General features: G+C 35.6%; 1 pseudogene; it reads right to left on the reverse strand.

The window, feature by feature from the left end:
• LOC149168624 (uncharacterized) overlaps positions 1–12,643 on the reverse strand; it is a 66,708-nt pseudogene extending 54,065 nt beyond the window's left edge.
• Between the last annotated feature and the right edge of the window lie 4,743 nt (positions 12,644–17,386).

Raw genomic sequence — 17,386 nt, forward strand, 5'->3', positions numbered from 1 at the left:
CTTCTTCTTGCACTCTTCTTCCTTCTCGTAGGAAAACTTTCCCTTAACCTTTCCTTTCTCTGATATAAAATGATGAAAGGAGATTTTGGGGTATACCAATTTCCCCTTTCATTTAGAAAATTTGATCCTAAGGCATAGGGGTTATGAGTCCATTACCTATCGGAAGCGTTTATCTTTCGCTTAAGCCTCAAAAACTCGGGACCATTCAACTATCGGAATACATGGATTACACAGGAAAAACCCACAGCTAAACCATCAGCCAGACTTCAAAAATAATACACCCGCGACTATAATTATCGCCGAGTTCGTTCTCAGCCCATCGCCTTTCCGCTGCACTTTCCTTTCTCCGATCTCTGTCGTCCATTTCATTTGTCGATCCAACGGCTATCGACGCATTGCTTAATCGCATATCGGCATTCCACCATGTTGTCCCTTGACCTTTGTCTAATGCGATTTGTGACTAAATCTTGACCGTCGATTTGAATCCTGATCTGACAGTTGTTGATTTAACCAATCAACAAACTTGCATGGCAATCCTCCACCATCGTTCACCTCACTCTAGATTCGACAACTGTCAGGGATTTTGGGTGCACAACTAGTGCGAGGATTGACCACCCGAAAAGTGGTTTCCTCTCTGCTCCTCGCTGCCACGTGTCCGCCACTGAAAGGAATCAGAGCCAATTGGAAAATACTACTTACGGAATTTCTTCTGCCCAAAATCCACTTATGGTTCAAGAAACCACCTCTTCTTTAGTTTTCTCTCATTAGTGCATTCTCTCATTCGTTCGCCATTTGATGGATTTTACGCCTTAATCCAGTTCCGCTATGCCATCTCTGTTCTCACGACACACCATACATAACAATATTTTCATTAATTAATGGATCACCAGCGATCCTTCAGCGATCGATGGTCGATCAAACCTGCAACACTGGAATATTCAGATTATCTATATAGTCACACACAGACGCACAATTAACATTGAACACACATTTTCTATTATATACAGAACAGTTACATATCTAAGGCATTTCAACCTTGAGAACAAGTTCCCTATCGATTACATTTTGATTACTCTCGGCTTACACAAGTTCTACTATTCGCTTTATGTCTCTTTGAACATGCAGGTTCATCATATATATATATATATATATATATATATATATATATATATATATATCAAAGGAAACATTGGATCGGATCACTGTGAAGGATCCGATCACATCCTTTCCTCAAATATCTCAACTAAATGCATACATGGCAAATTACATTTAATTAAGTCTTTGTTGATGCCTCGAAAAATGCTACATCAACATCGGGGAAAACTATTCGGTCCGAACCTTAAAAGCAGCTCCTTTTCCGTTTGGTGTGGTGGCTCCAACTGGATATAATGGGACCAGTTTCCCAATGATTTAAAATGGGATGGATCAGTGATCAATTTTCTAATATCTAATGGGAATGATGGATGATTTATTCTAAAACGAAACAATAAAAATAACTAATCTATCCCGAGAAGTCTTTCTCTTAGTGCAATTTTTTATGGTTCTTATTGACAAGTAGGCATGTAGATGACTCTATTTATAAACAAAAAAATTCATTTATATCATAATTACTTTGTTCAAGTAGTTGAACAAATTAATAATTAAAACGCTATCACACTAATCTTTATATATTACTGATACACATACATATGAAAAATAACAACTCTTAAACGCTCAATAGTGATAAGTGAAAGAATAGTTGTAAGAGCATATACATATATCAATAATAGCAAAATTAAATAAATGCTGATTCACATAAAAGCATGAAACAAAAACATATATAGTAGTACCATATGCATTTGAGTCTCCCCCAATATAAATCGCATTCAGATCCCACCTTTTAACTTGGAAATGCTTTCACAAGAAGCAATAGTGCATATCATGTAATAGCATTCTTCATCAAAACTCAGAATTCAGGTCCAGTTTTTATAAAAATAAATATATCAGAAGTACAGTAGTGCAACTTCTGATCCAAGTCTTAATACAAAAATATGAGGACCCTTTCTAAAAACACGAAAGGGTCTATAAATACTATTTATATTAACAAACTATGAAATAAATATGCTATGCGCTGGTATAACCAAATCACAAATATGTGAAAATCTTCTTGAAATAGGCATGCTGCAGTCGATCAGAATGGTTCACTATATTGGCTACTTATCTTGTGACTTGAGCTGACAAATGACAAGCATCAGTTGAAGTTCTGGTGGATGACTCATGCGCGAGTGTAACTGAGCAGTGTATGTGGCATCAGTAAGTTTGAGAATCATATGGCCGATTGCATCGATGAGGCATTTCATCGCTGTCCACTGACTATGTGGTTTAACAAGGAAAAACTAAAAGATCTCTCATGTTAAAGTTTGAATACCTACAATCAATATTTCCCTTTGCTCCAGCTCCTGTTTCCATGTCTATTCTAATACTTTTACTGATGAAAGTTTCCCTGGAGAACACTCTGTAATTAAATTTGATAATAAAGAGTATCATTAATCAATTCAACCAGATTGTTTGTTGTCGACCTGCATCTTGATGTCTCTCTTTCTGCCTTCATTAGTTGAGATTTCCATTCAGTGAATAGGATTTTTTTATGTGATTCCAGAATTTGTGATATATTAGCAGCTTTTCCTTCTTCGGTTTCTTGCCAAGAGAGAAAATTTGTTAATCTTTCATCTGCTTGCTCCAAGTTTAGTCTCGCATCCACTGATTTATCAATCATGGATGATGAAATTTCACACAGAGGAAGAGCGAGTGAGATATTGTGACACAATAAGCTCAACTAACTACACAATGCCTTGGTAATTTGTAGAGCCTCCGATCTGAATTCTCCCACTTGGAGATATTCTTTGAATCTTTCTATCTAGAGTAATAGTTAAGCGATTTGTTCTTCCTTTGATTTACTCAATTGTTCATTTAATGATTGCAACTTGCTCAATGCTTGGGATAATTCTTGTTGCTTCTGAATTGCATGTTGATCAATCCTTTGTTTTTATTTGAGCAATTGCTCGTTCAATTGGTCATTTTACTACCTCTGGACTGCTAATTGTTATTCCAATTGCTCTATCTTTTGTTGTTTCTCTTGTTCTTGTGTTTCCAGCAAAATGATTGCTTGGTATTTTTCTTTGAGTAAGTTACTGACTTCCGATGCTTTGTCCATTGTGGCCGTTATGTATGCTCCAGCATACTGAGAAAGTTTAGTGAGATCTTCAGAAGGATTAAATTCTTCTCTCCATACCACGTTTGTTATCTCCATTTGTGAAGTCAAAAGAGGATATTGATCAACTTTCCTCTTTTTCCTTTGTCTTTTGATTACAGCCCTATGCTTAGGGCTGTAGAAGACATCCAATGGTGGTATTTCTTCTACATGCAAAAGAATTTCATCGGAGGGATTTTTGGGGATTATTTCTACATCCTTGTGAGTCATGGGTGGGTCGCTAGTTCCTTCAGTTGGAACTGTATTGGTTACTGGTTTCTGACCAGTTGTCACCTCAGTTGTGCTGAATCCTTGAAGGCTCTCAATATTACTAATAATGGAATCAAATTGCTACCATTCCTTGATCAGTTTAGGATCAACATAAATGCTTGAATCAATGAGTTCACTACTTTTTCCTTGTCCCTGCTCCTGCTCTAGCAATTTTTCTTTTTCGGGAATCTTCTCCACTACAAGAGTCTTGTCGGCAGTTTTTTGTTCACTTTGATTCTGTGGCCGATCTGTCGAGGCTGTAGTTAATAGGTCCAAAGGTAGATTTTGAAACCTCTAGGCTCTGATCCTATTGAATGTTTCTAACCCCTCTTCTCCATACCTGATCCTAGCCAATCCTTTAACCTGAAAAAAAAAATCATCAAAGTCATCTGCTTCATGATCGAATTTGGAAAGTTTAGCTTGAACGGTAACATTATAGGCAACCTTCCTTGGGTCATATTGCCTATTCGGAATGGTGGCAAGATTCAACATCTGAATCTTCTCTGCCTCTTTCTCTGCATGTTTGTAATCATGTAAGGTAAAAATGCCACATCGTAGGGGGAATATAGGCCACATATGTTTCTTGGAATCCTTAAAGGTTCTTGATGTTCCTCCCATTTTTATCTGATACGCCAATTCTCGGGCTAACAATTTATCAGGAACATATAGAGGAAGAACATGGGTTTAGCGAGACTACCAAAAAGCCTCACATAGGTAAATTTCTCCTCTTCGAACCAGCTACCTACTGCTGTCAGGTCAATTGCTGCTTCTTGAGATATCCTAGGAGCAGGCTTATTGAAAATAGAATAATATACAGGTAAAACAAAACCATTGAAAATTTTGTACATGTGATTTTTATAGTGTCCCTTCCACAACTGTTTGTGATAGATATGAATAGGGTTAGGATCTTGGGAAGTCCACTTCCATCCGAGTATCGGGTATTCAGAATTAAAACAAATAATATCCAGAATATATACACTGTACTAGAAAGGAGGAATGATCCAGGAAGTTGTATATGATTTCCTTCTGTATTCTAATATCTCAGTGGCTATTCTATCAGATAAAATATTTGTCCAATCCATAACATAACCATTAATCGTAGCTTCCATTAACAGGACTATATCTATAGAAAATTTATCATAATCATTTTGTTCCCATAGTCTACACATCATAGCTCCAGCATAGCAATAAGGAGAAGCTAATGAGTCGACAAAATACTTACCCAATGACTCATGCTTATGTTTCTCCGGGAAATGCCTCCAGTGCTTGATCAGGTCTGATTCCAAGTCATTTTCCTTTGCAAATGCTTCCAGGAATGCCTTGTTATAGTGCTTCTCAGGCAGAGGTAGATGGTACATTTGCCTGAGATCTTCAAGTTTGAATGACCTGAATATCTTTCCATCAGCCGTGGAAAATGTTTTATCTGAAGTTGGGATTTTTTCAACAACCCATCTAACCACATCAGTGTATGGCAAAATTTTGGCCCACGTTGCTATCTTGTGAAGGTATGAACAGGCCAATTCTTTGAGAGTTCCCTATGACTTGTTGGTTTAATCGGATGTGGCTTCCTCTTCTAATTCTTCGAGCTCCTCTACTTCTATCAAATTATAAATGCTTTCCCAGCGAACACTTCCCAGATCGAGACATGTTGTATCTGATATTAATCCCTTCTTGCTCAGTCCCAGTTCTTTGGCTACACGAGTTGCTTTGGCCTTCTTAGATTTCTTCCCCATCTTCTCTAGATTCATGGGTTCGAAGAAACTCTTCATAAACAATTTCAAACCGTAATACAAGGATATGCCGCTAAAAGCAAATATGAAAAATGAACATAACTAAGGTGATTGTCATACGATAAATCGGATGTAGTTAAGAATTACCACGAATGAAATCTATTGAAGGATGTACTCTTAACTGTAAAATTTGATAGTTATTCGAGCCACCAATCATGATGAATAAATACCATAAATACCCATTTCATCGATCATATATCTCAAGAGTGTCTTCGGATTTCCTCGATCGGCAATGAGCGATAAATCGCAAATCGCGATTGGGAGTTTCAAAGGGAGAGGCTTTATCACTTGCAACGAATATCTCCGATTGCCAAAAGGTGACATTATAATAAAGTAGAGTATTATGCATGCAAACTGTTTTAATGTATGTTTTCCTCTTGAGATGCGCGCCCAATTGATTGATTGCAATTGGGGTTTGGCTTGCGTTTTTATATCTTTGTCATATGATATCTCTAATTGTTGATTGTGATTTCCTTCATCGGATCAGAGGATTTGATGAGGCCTTGTTTGTGTGTGTCCCTTTGTCATTGTGATATGCGATCTCTGATCGCTTTATCGCAATGTAGAATTATTTGATATCTTTTAAAGGAACACTTTGTTCTTTTCAAAAGGCTTTATAAAATGAATTATTTACATCAGGCCTTTTGATAAAGATTTTTCTTGTAAAGAGGTCAATACTAGTTTTATTTATCAACTCACAAATCTAACTAAGTTTATATAAAAAGGGACCCATTTCTTATTAAAAAATTTATGTAAAAGTTTTATAGAAACAGGGGGGTTGTTGTATAGCACAACAATTGGCGATTCACTGGAAGAAACAGTTATCTCTGAGAAAGTAATATAATATTGTAACCTTCTTTATCTGAAAACCTTAGTGGATAGAGAAAATATAATATAACTAGGTAACCATAAATTCTGAATATAATGGAAACTATTTTTTCTTTCTCTTTCTCATCTCAAAATTAAATACATTCTAAGTTTAAGCAAACCTTAATTGGCGATAATAATAAAACAAGAGACTTTTCCAACTTAGCTTGTTCAATGACTCCTTTGTCACAGGTAGAGCCACTGCTGCCAGCAAACGTTTATAGTCTCGGCAGGGTTACCTTTTAACCATTTGATCATTCATTATCCCATCCATTTCAGAGTATAATTTAAAAGAATGAATCCAAAAGATATGTTTCCACACTTTTTGTATTGCATTTTTCTTTTTTCCCTATTTCTTTATTTTGTAAGATAAAAAGTCATTGTCCTAGTTTGGTGGCCAGTTGTTGACAATTCCATTCACTGGTTGTAATTTAACTGAAAAAGATGGCTCGTGATGAGACCCCTTGTCTTGTAATTATAAGTCATTACCCTGTTTTGGTATGCAGTGTTGGTAATGTCAGTTGAACTAGTCCCCTATGATTATGGTAAGTAGGCTCATGATGAGACCTCTTATCTTTCATATCAAATATATTTTAGAATTACACTCTGAAAAATCATAAACTTTGATGGATGGGGTGAATAATTTTCTCCTTAAGAGAACATGGATGAAAATTTTAAGAGTTGAAGATGCTAATATTGGATTAGTCTTTGCTTTGTATTGATAACCTTTTTTAGGCTTTAAAACTCAGAATGATTTACAGTATTTTCAAGTTTTGAGAAGATTCCACAAAAATAAAAAGGGTTTTCAGAGTTTACTTATACCTAATTTCCTAGAACTTTCATTTTCCTTCAAGGCTTCCATCTATCAAAAGTAAATATTAACACTATTTTTCTTTTAAGTAACCTTTTCAAAATAGTAAACACCAATAGAGGGCTATTTACAACTTTATTTTTCAAGAAAGAAAATAAACTAATTATTCACACAAATATAGCTGAAAATTGAATATTTACAAAGTGAGAAGGGGTTACCTCCTCAATTGAAGAATTTTTTCAAAATAATCCCATTGACAGGAAGAGAATCTCTCTTTCCTAATAGATCTTGAAATATGAATGTTGATGGGCCTATCTTCTCACTGATTTGAAATGGTCCGAGCCACATTTTCTGAAATTTAGTGTGTTTTCCTTTATCCTCATGGGCTTTGTCCCATTTCAAAACAAGATCACCAACTTGTAAATTTTTTGAGCCGATTGAAGTTGTATCAAAGGAAGACTTAATAATTTGTTGATGCTTCGCATGTGTAATTCTGCCTTTCTCCCTTTCTTCGTCTAGTTTCAGGATCTGATTTTGTCTCAATTGAATAGAAGATGAAGGATTTTCTTCAATAAACTGCACTAAGGCTAGTGATGGAAGAACTAAGTTTGTTGGTATGACGGCCTCCTTTCCATACACTAGATTAAATGGAAAAGTGCCTATTGAGGCCTTCTATGTTATACGGTCTACCCATAATGCAAATATCAAATACTTGTGCCAATTCTTATGATTCTGATCAATAGTTCTCTTAATGATTTTGATAAGATTTTTATTGGTGTATTCTGCTAAACCATTACCCTGAGGGTAGTAGTTTGCATAATATTACAATTTGAATCCTCTTTTAATAGCAAATTCAAGTATGAAATTACCAGAGAAATAAGATTCATTATCAAAAATGAGAGCGTTTGGGACACCAAACCTGATAATGATGAACTGGTCTATGAATTCAATGATAGCCTCAGAGTTTGCTATCTTCAAAGGAATTGTTTCTACCCATTTAGTAAAGTAATCAATAGCTGTAAGGATATACCTGTGTTGTTTGGATGAATGTGGAATAATTTCTCCAATGATATCCAAACCCCATTGTTCAAAGGGTTGTTCAATGTTGACTGGTTGCAAAGGAAAGGCTTCCTTTGTCTTCCACTGGTAGTTTGATGTGTTCTGCATTTCTCTACATACTCATGAATATCTTTAAATAAGGTGGGCCAACAATACCCAGCATGAATAATTTTGTGGGTTGTTGTATCAGCTCCAAAATGTCCTCCTGCTGGACCATCATGTAATTCCTGCAAGACCTTTTGCGCTTCAGGTTTTTCTAAGCATCTTAACAAAATTGAATCATAATTTCGTTTAAACAACACATGATCAACAATCATGAAGTTTTTTGCTTTCAGTATTATGGCACGTTTATTTTTATAAGAAAGATTAGGAGGAGCATATCCATTCTTCAAATAGAATATCAAATCTGCATATTGTGATTTAGGATTGATGGTACTTATCTCATTGATTTCTTCAGTATTCCTGATACTTTCATTTTCCTGAATATTGGAAGCTCCTACTAACAACCTGCAAAAACCTTGGCCTTTAACAATCTTTGCTGGTCTAATGTCCAAATCATACTCTTGTAATGTCGTGACCCAATTTTCCCTTTTTTCTCCCAATTCCCTTTGAACTAGTAACTGTCTTACTATTGAAAAATGGACTATAACTTTTGTGTGAGCCTTTAAGAGAAAGGGCCTAAAGTGTTTGATAGCTTTGAATACAGCAAAGGCTTGCTTTTCAACTTCAGAGTAATTAAGCTTGCACCTTGAATATTTTAACTATAAAATGATATTGGTGCTTCCAAGTTTTGATCATTGATTTGTGTCAACACTGCTGCGTAAGATGAATCTAACGCTAGAGTATATAAAATAAAATGATTCAAAAAATTGGGAGTGTTTAAAGCATGAGCATTTATGATTGACTGCTTGATTGAATCAAAAGCCTCCCTTTCTATAGGCCCCCATTTAAACACTGAATTTTTCTTTATCATGACTTGTAATGGTAAAACAATCTGTGAAAAAATTAGAACAAATATTTTTACAAAATTTATTTGACCTAAGAATGATTGCATTGATTTTTTATTATGTGGAAATAGAATATCATAAATTTCTTTGATTCTATCAGGATCGATATAAATACCATCTTTCGAAACAATGAATCCCAAGAGTTTACCTTGGTGAAGAGCAAAAAATGACTTCTTGGGATTGAGTGAAATGCCATACCTTTTACAGTGTTCAAATATTTGTTTCAAATCATGTAAATGATTTTCTCTTTTCTTAGAGAAGACAGTAATGTCATCCAAATAAACAACTACTGATTTATTGATTAGACCTTTGAATGCTATATCTATTGCTCTTTGGAATGTAGCTCTAGCATTAATTAATCCGAAATGCATTTTTTGATAGGCATAAATTCCCCACTTAGTTCTGAAAGTAGTCTTGAGTCTGTCATTAGGGTGTACCAAGATTTGGTTATACCCTAAAAAACCATCTAAGAAAGACATTAATTCAGAACCAACTACTGAATGCAGAGTTTGATCCATTGTTAGTAGTGGGAAGTTATCCTTTTGACTCGTCTTATTTAAATTTCTGAAATCAATGCAAATTCAAATGTCACCATTATTTTTTCTCACAGACACCATGTTAGATACCCATTTTGAATGTCTAACAAGGAAAATTATCTTAGCCTTCAAGAGTTTGTTTAACTCAGCTTTTATCTGACTTTCAAGGTTCGAATGGATCTTCCTTAATTTCTGTTGAACTGGTTTTTCTTTAGATATCATTGGAATTGTATGTTGTATGATAGAAGTATCATATGTTTTCAAGTTATCATAATTCCAAGCGCAGATATTTTTATATCTATTCAATAATCTGATAAATGCAAATCTTTCTTCTGAAGTAAGTCCTAATCCCAGATTGATATTTTGTGGCTTATCCTCTGCCCCTAGATTTACTAATTCAAATCTCAAAGTTGAACTTTGAAGCTTTGAATTAGTAACCTATTTAAACCTATCTTTGATGTCATAAAGGTATTCAAGTTTAACCATTGGTTTTGGTATTGAATTTTCTTCAAGGTTTTCCTTCATTTGAAGATCATGCTCACTTTCATCAATAATTTGATCATCATAGGACTTATCAGAAGTTAAGAAATTTAAAATGTCATCGTCATGATTGAATACTCGCCAGCTAGTGACATTATCGAGAACCAATGGTCTGAAAATTAATTCTGTTGAAAATCTATCGAGACTGTAATCTTCATATGGAAGGAGCTTAGAAGCAACATTGGCTAGTAAATCCGCTGCTGCATTCTGAGATCTAGGAATGGGAGAAATATTAAATGCTAGAAAATGAGATAGAAGGTCTTACACCAAGGATTGATAATGTTTAAGGTGACTAGAAAGGCAATGTATAGTATTTCTGACTTGTTTTATAACAATTTTAGAGTCACCAAACACTTTCAAATATTGTACCTTAAGACCAATTGCTTTATAAAGTCCTTGAATCAAGGCTTCGTATTCATCAGTATTGTTTGTGCACTCAAATTCTAATCTACATGGAAGCATAGTCTTTTCTCCGTCAAGACTAACTAAAATACATCCTGCTCCTGCACCTTCATTAGATTTAAACCCATCAAAATATAATGACCAAAATAAGGGTTTATCTACAATTTTATTTACAATTTCCTCAGCAATTTTAACACATCTTGATGTATCTGTTTGGGAAAAAATTTCAATCTGAGATGTGAAATTATTAACTGAGAAAGGTGATGATTGAGCACTAAAATTGCCAAAGAATGATTCAGAAGAGTAGTTACCAAGAATATTATTGTTGAATGCTATAGGTTGATTCTCTTGTTCAAACTCCGTTATAGTATGATTCATATGTTTCTCCCGATCAATCTTGATCTGATTTGGCTTTCCTTTATAGGGCAGCCACATGTGAGACCAATCGGTAGAAATGTAACCATGAAATTTCTCAGACCAGTATCTACTTAAAATCAAACCATAGAACTCAGGAATATCAGCAATTAATATGTCAATTCTCTGAACCACTCTTGAATCAGCTGATAACTTAATGATAAGTGAGTTGATTTCTCCTAATAATTGGACCTTAGTTCTATCCAACTGGACAATATGCATTGCAGACTTTTTGGGTTCAATATTCAATTTAGAACAAACTGAGGCCAGCATTATATTCGATGAATCCCCTGAGTCTATCAAGCAATTATGCAGATTTCTATTATAAATCTCGTAGGTCAAGAGAAAATGAGGGGTATGGGAATTTGATCTATCTCCGATTAAAACGAAATCAGTAGCTTCTACTCTACCAGCTAGTGGTTTACCTGTCTCATTAGCAGTTTTGGACAATACAGCATTTGGAAGCGGAGAAGAAGGTATTGCACCTAATTCCTTAAGCAGCAATTTTTGTTGATATTTTAGTTTACTAAGCTCAAACATAGTGATATTTTCTTTCGTTTTCTTCATGTCTTCAATGATGTTATAATCCATAGAGTCTGCAACTACTAATGTTTTAGATGTCGAGGGTGGATTGGAAGTTGATGGCTTATTTTGAGTAGGCATGGTTGTAGACTTCTTTGTGGGAGCCTTTTCTTTAGTGGTAGTACCCATGTTCCTTTTCTTTTGAGTTGTTTGAATAGGTTCAGGAGGTCCTTTACTCCTGGTACTTACTAGGAAAGCTTCCTGTTCATTTTCAGTATCAGAATTGGGTAAAATGAAGTCCCACATCCCATGACATTCTACAATTACCTCTTCTTCGGTTTCTTCAGATGATAAGACTACATATTCTTATTCATCATCTTTGGGGTCTGACTTTGCGTTGGATATAGCATTAGGGGGTTTGATTCTGGTTTCTTAAATTTTCTAAATCGATTTTTAGTTGAAGTTTCAACTACTTGTTTCTTGATTTCTATCATTTCAATTGACATAATCTTTAGAACTTTTTGGAGACCTTCCATATCGTATGGATCTTTAGCCATTTTCTTCTTTTAATCATCTTTAAAGGTGACTTTTTTAGATTTTCTATCTTCAATAGAAGCTTTCATTTCTATGGCGATGATAAGTTTTTCCAAAGGAATTGCCTCTTTCATATTTTCTGCTAGAGTAGGTTTTGAAACTCTATCTACAAAGATAGCTATGTTTGAAAGTAAAGTTGTTATATACCATTCACTTATAACTTGTTCAGTAGGTTTAGAGGTAGTAGGAATCTTATTTAAGAGCTTATTAAATCGTGAATTGAACTCTTTAATAGGTTCCCTAGATTCAGTTTTAAGATTTGAAAGATCATTGATTAACGTTGCTACAGATATTTCATCACCGTATTTAGTTAAGAATTGTTCTTGAAAAATATTCCAACTAGTAATGGATCCTGATGGTAGGGAAAAGTACCAAGACCCAACTGATCCTTGTAGGGTATAAGGGAAAAGTCTGACAACCACATCTTCCTCAGTAACTCCTTTTAAGTTGACTGACAACATAAAGTTGTTTATGTGTTCGTCTACCTGTATGCCTGCATCTGGATTGAATTTTGGCAACCATTTTTCAGGATGAGCTGGCAATGCATTCAAAGGTGCAGGCATTGCAACTGCACCAGGATTACTCCATGGGTTTTGTGCCATTGTCGAGCTACTAATGGATGATAGCGCAGATGAAGTTCCAGATGGTTGGGAAGGGGCAGATATTGAAGTTTGAGATGGCTGGGAAACAGATGTTGAAGTTCCAGTACCCTGTTGAATGACAATCTGGAGTGGAGGAGTGGATGGTTGACTTCGCAATGGAGAAGATGAAATGGATGATGATGATGAGAAAGTTTCACTATCAGACCCTTTAGTTGTCTTCCTTACTCTTTTCCTTTTAGGCAAAGGTAACTCGGTTCAATACCAAGATATTCATTGTGACGGGGTGAGAAGGAACGAATTACGAAGTCACACTGCCTTGAGATAACTCAGACTTCTGTGGTGATATTGAGAATCCTTGAAGTTTGTGAATTAGAGACTGTACTTCAGGAGATTCTAGAATTGATTTATCTGAGATTTTTTGGAGTTGAGCAATGGCTGTTGTTTCCTCAACTTCTCCCTTGAAAACTTGAGTTTTAGCATGCAAGGGAGAAGTCAGAGGTGAGGTGGAGGGTGATTCACTCTCAAAATGGATTATAGATTTCGGTTTTCTCACCATTCACAATTCATTCCCTCCTTCTAGTGCCAAAAATAATGATGCCTCGAAAATCGTTGCATCAACATCGGAGAAAACCACCCAGTCCAGACCTTAACAGCAGCTCATTTTCCGTTTGGTGTGGTGGCTCCGACTGGATATAATGGGACCAATTTCCCAATGATTTAAAATGGGATGGATAAGTAATCAATTTCTAATATCTAATGGGAATGATGGATGATTTATTCTAAAATGCAAAAATATAAATAACTAATCTATCCCAGGAAGTCTTTCCCTTAGTGAAATTTTTTATGGTTCTTATTGACAAATAGGCATGTAGATGACTCTACTTATAAACAAAAATATTCATTCATATGATAATTACTTTGTTCAAGTAGTTGAACAAAGTAATAATTAAAAGTTTATCACACTAATCTTTATATATTACTGATACACATACATATGAAAAATAACAACTCTTAAACATTCAATAGTGATAAGTGAAAGAATGTATGTAAGAGCATATACATATATCAATAATACCAAAATTAAATAAATGTTGATTCACATAAAAACATGAAACAAAAACATAGATAGTAGTACCATGTGCATTTGAGTCTCCCCTGATATAAATCGCATTCAGATACCACCTTTTAACTTGGAAATGCTTTCACAAGAAGCAATAGTGCATATCATATAAAAACATTCTCCATCAAAACTCAGAATTCAGGTTCAGTTTTTATAAAAATAAATATATTGGAAGTACAGTAGTGCAACTTCTGATCCAAGTCTTAATACAAAAATTTGACGACCCTTTCTAAAAACATGAAAGGGTCTATAAATACTATTTAGATTAACAAACTATGAAATAAATATGCTATGCATTGGTATAAACAAATCACAAATATGTGAAAATCTTCTTGAAATAGGCATGCTGCAGTCGGTCAAAATGGTTCACTATATTGGCTGCTTATCTTGTGACTTGAGCTGACAAATGGCAAGCATCGGTTGAAGTTCTGGTGGATGACTCATGCGTGAGTGTAACTGAGCAGTGTATGTGGCATCAGTAAGTTCGAGAATCATATGGCCGATTGCATCGATGAGGCATTTCATCGCTATCCGCTGACTATGTGGTTTAACAAGGAAAAACCAAAAGGTTTCCCATGTTAAAGTTTGAATACCTGCAATCAATCTTTCCCTCTACTCCAACTCCTGTTTCCATGTCTGTTCTAATGCTTTTACTGATGGAAGTTTCCCTGGAGAACACTCTGTAATTAAATTTGATAAATAAAGAGTATCATTAATCAATTCAACCAGATTGTTTGTTGCCGATCTGCATCTTGATGTCGCTCTTTCTGCCTTCATTAGTTGAGATTGCCATTCAGTGAATAGGATTTCTTTATGCAATTCCAGAATTTGTGGTAGATTAGTAGCTTTTCCTTCTTCGGTTTCTTGCCAAGAGAGAAAATTTGTTAATCTTTCATCTGCTTGCTCCAAGTTTAGTCTCGCATCAACTAATTTATCAATCATGGATGATGAAATTTCACACAGAGGAAGAGCGAGTGAGATATTATGACACAATAGGCTCAACTAACTAGACAATGCCTTGGTAATTTGTAGAGCCTCCGATCTGAATTCTCCCACTTGGGGATATTCTTTGAATCTTTCTATCTGGAGTGATAGTTGAGCGATCTGTTCTTCCTTTGATTTACTCAATTGTTCATTTAATGATTACAACTTGCTCAATGCTTGGGATAATTCTTGTTGCTTCTGAATTGCATGTTGATCAATCCTTTGTTTTTCTTTGAGAAATTGCTCGTTCAATTGGTCATTTAACTGCCTCTGGACTGCTAACTATTGTTCCAATTGCTCTATCTTTTGTTGTTTCTCTTGTGCCTATGCTTCCAGCAAAATGATTTCTTGGTATTTTTCTTTGAGTAAGTTACTAACCTCTGATGCTTTGCCCATTGTGGCTGCTGTGTATGCTCCAGCATACTGAGAAAGTTTAGTTAGATCTTCAAAAGGATTAACTTCTTCTCTCCATACCACATTTGTTATCTCCATTTGTGAAGTCAAAAGAGGAGATTGATCAAATTTTCTCTTTTTCCTTTGTATTTTTATTACAACCCTATGCTTAGGGCTATAGAAGACATCCAATGGTGGTATTTCTTCTACATGTAAAACAATTTCATCGGAGGGATTTTCGGGGATTATTTCTACATCCTTGTGAGTTATGGATGGGTCACTAGTTCCTTTAGTCAGAACTGTATTGGTTACTGATTTCTGACCAGTTGTCACCTCAGTTGTGCTAAATCCTTGAAGGCTCTCAATATTATTAATAATGGAATAAAATTGTTGTCATTCCTTGATCAGTTTAGGATCAACATAAATGCTTGAATCAATGAGTTCACTACTTTTTCCTTGTCCCTGCTCCTACTCAGGCAATTTTTCTTTTTCGGGAATCTTCTCCACTACAGGAGTCTTTTCGGCAGTTTTATGTTCACTTTGACTCTGTGGCTGATCTATCGGGGTTGTAGCTAATAGGTCCAAAGGCAGAGTTTGCAACCTCTGGGCTCTGATCCTATTGAATGTTTCTAACCCCTCTTCTCCATACCTGATCCTACCCAATCCTTTAACCTGAAAAAATATTTCAGCTAAAGCAAATAAATCATCAAAGTCATCTTCTTCATGATCGTATTTGGCAAGTTTAGCTTCAGCGGTAACATTATAGGCAGCTTTCCTTAGGTCATATTTCCTATTCGGAATGGTGGCAAAATTCAGCATCTGAATCTTGTCTGCCTCTTTCTCTGAATGCTTGTAATCATGTAAGGTAAAAATGCCACATCGTAGGGGGAATATAGGCCACATATGTTTCTTGGAATCCTTAAGGGTTCTTGATGTTCCTCCCATTGTTATCTAATATGCCAATTCTCGGGCTAACAATTTATCAGGAACATATAGAGGAAGAACATGGGGTTTAGCGAGACTGCCAAAAAGCCTCACATAGGTAAATTTCTCCTCTCCGAACCAGCTATCTACTGCTATCAGGTCAATTGTTGCTTCCTGAGATATTCTGGGGGCAAGCTTATTGAAAATAGAATAATATACAGGTAAAAAAAAACGATTGCAAATTCTGTACAGGTGATTTTTATAGTGTGCCTTCCACAACTGTTTGTGACAGATATGAATAGCGTTAGGATCTTGGGAAGTCCACTTCCATCCGAGTACCGGGTATTCATAATTAAAACAAATAATATCCAGAATATATGCACTGTAGTAGAAAGGAGGAATGATCTGGGAAGTTGTATATGCTTTCCTTTTGTATTCTAATATCTCAGTGGCTAGTCTATCAGATAAAATATTTGCCCAATCCATAACATAACCATTAATCGCAGCTTCCATTAACGGGACCATATCTATAGAAAATTTTGCAGAATCATGTTGTCCCCATAGTCTACACATCATAGCTCTAGCATAGCAATAAGGAGAAGCTAATGAGTCGACAGAATACTTACCCGATGACTCGTGCTTATGTTTCTCCAGGAAATGCCTCCAGTGCTTGATCGGGTCTGATTCCAAGTTGTTTTCCTTTGCAAATGCTTCCAGGAATGCCTTGTTATAGCACTTCTCGGGCAAAGGTAGATGGTACATTTGCCTGAGATCTTCAGGTTTGAATGACCTAAATATCCTTCCATTAGCTGTAGAAAATGTTCTATCTAAAGTTGGGATTTTCTCGACAACCCATCTAACCACATCAGTGTATGGAAAAATTTTGGCCCGCGCTGCTATCCTGTGAAGGTATGAACAGGCCAATTCTTTGAGAGTTCCCTCTGACTTGTTGGTTGAATCGGCTGTGGCTTCCTCTTCTAATTCTTCGGGCTCCTCTGCTTCTATCAAATTATAAATGCTTTCCCAGCTAGCATTTCCTAGACTGAGACATGTTGTATCTGATATTAATCCCTTCTTGCTCGGTCCTGGTTCTTTGGCTACAGGAGTTGCTTTGGCCTTCTTAGATTTCTTCCCATTTTCTCTAGATTCATGGGTTCGAAGAAACTCTGCACAGACAATTTCAAACCGTAATACAGGGATATGCCGCTAGAAGCTAATATGAAAAATGAACAGAATTAGGGTGATTGTCATACGATAAATCGGATGTAGTTAAGAATTACCACGAATGAAATCTATTGAAGGATGTACTCTTAACTGGAAAA

Source organism: Pinus tabuliformis, chromosome 4_2 (genome assembly GCF_031772625.1).
Source record: "Pinus tabuliformis cultivar Carrire ecotype Pingquan chromosome 4_2, CPIR1, whole genome shotgun sequence".
In the NCBI taxonomy this organism is placed as follows: Eukaryota; Viridiplantae; Streptophyta; class Pinopsida; order Pinales; family Pinaceae; genus Pinus; species Pinus tabuliformis.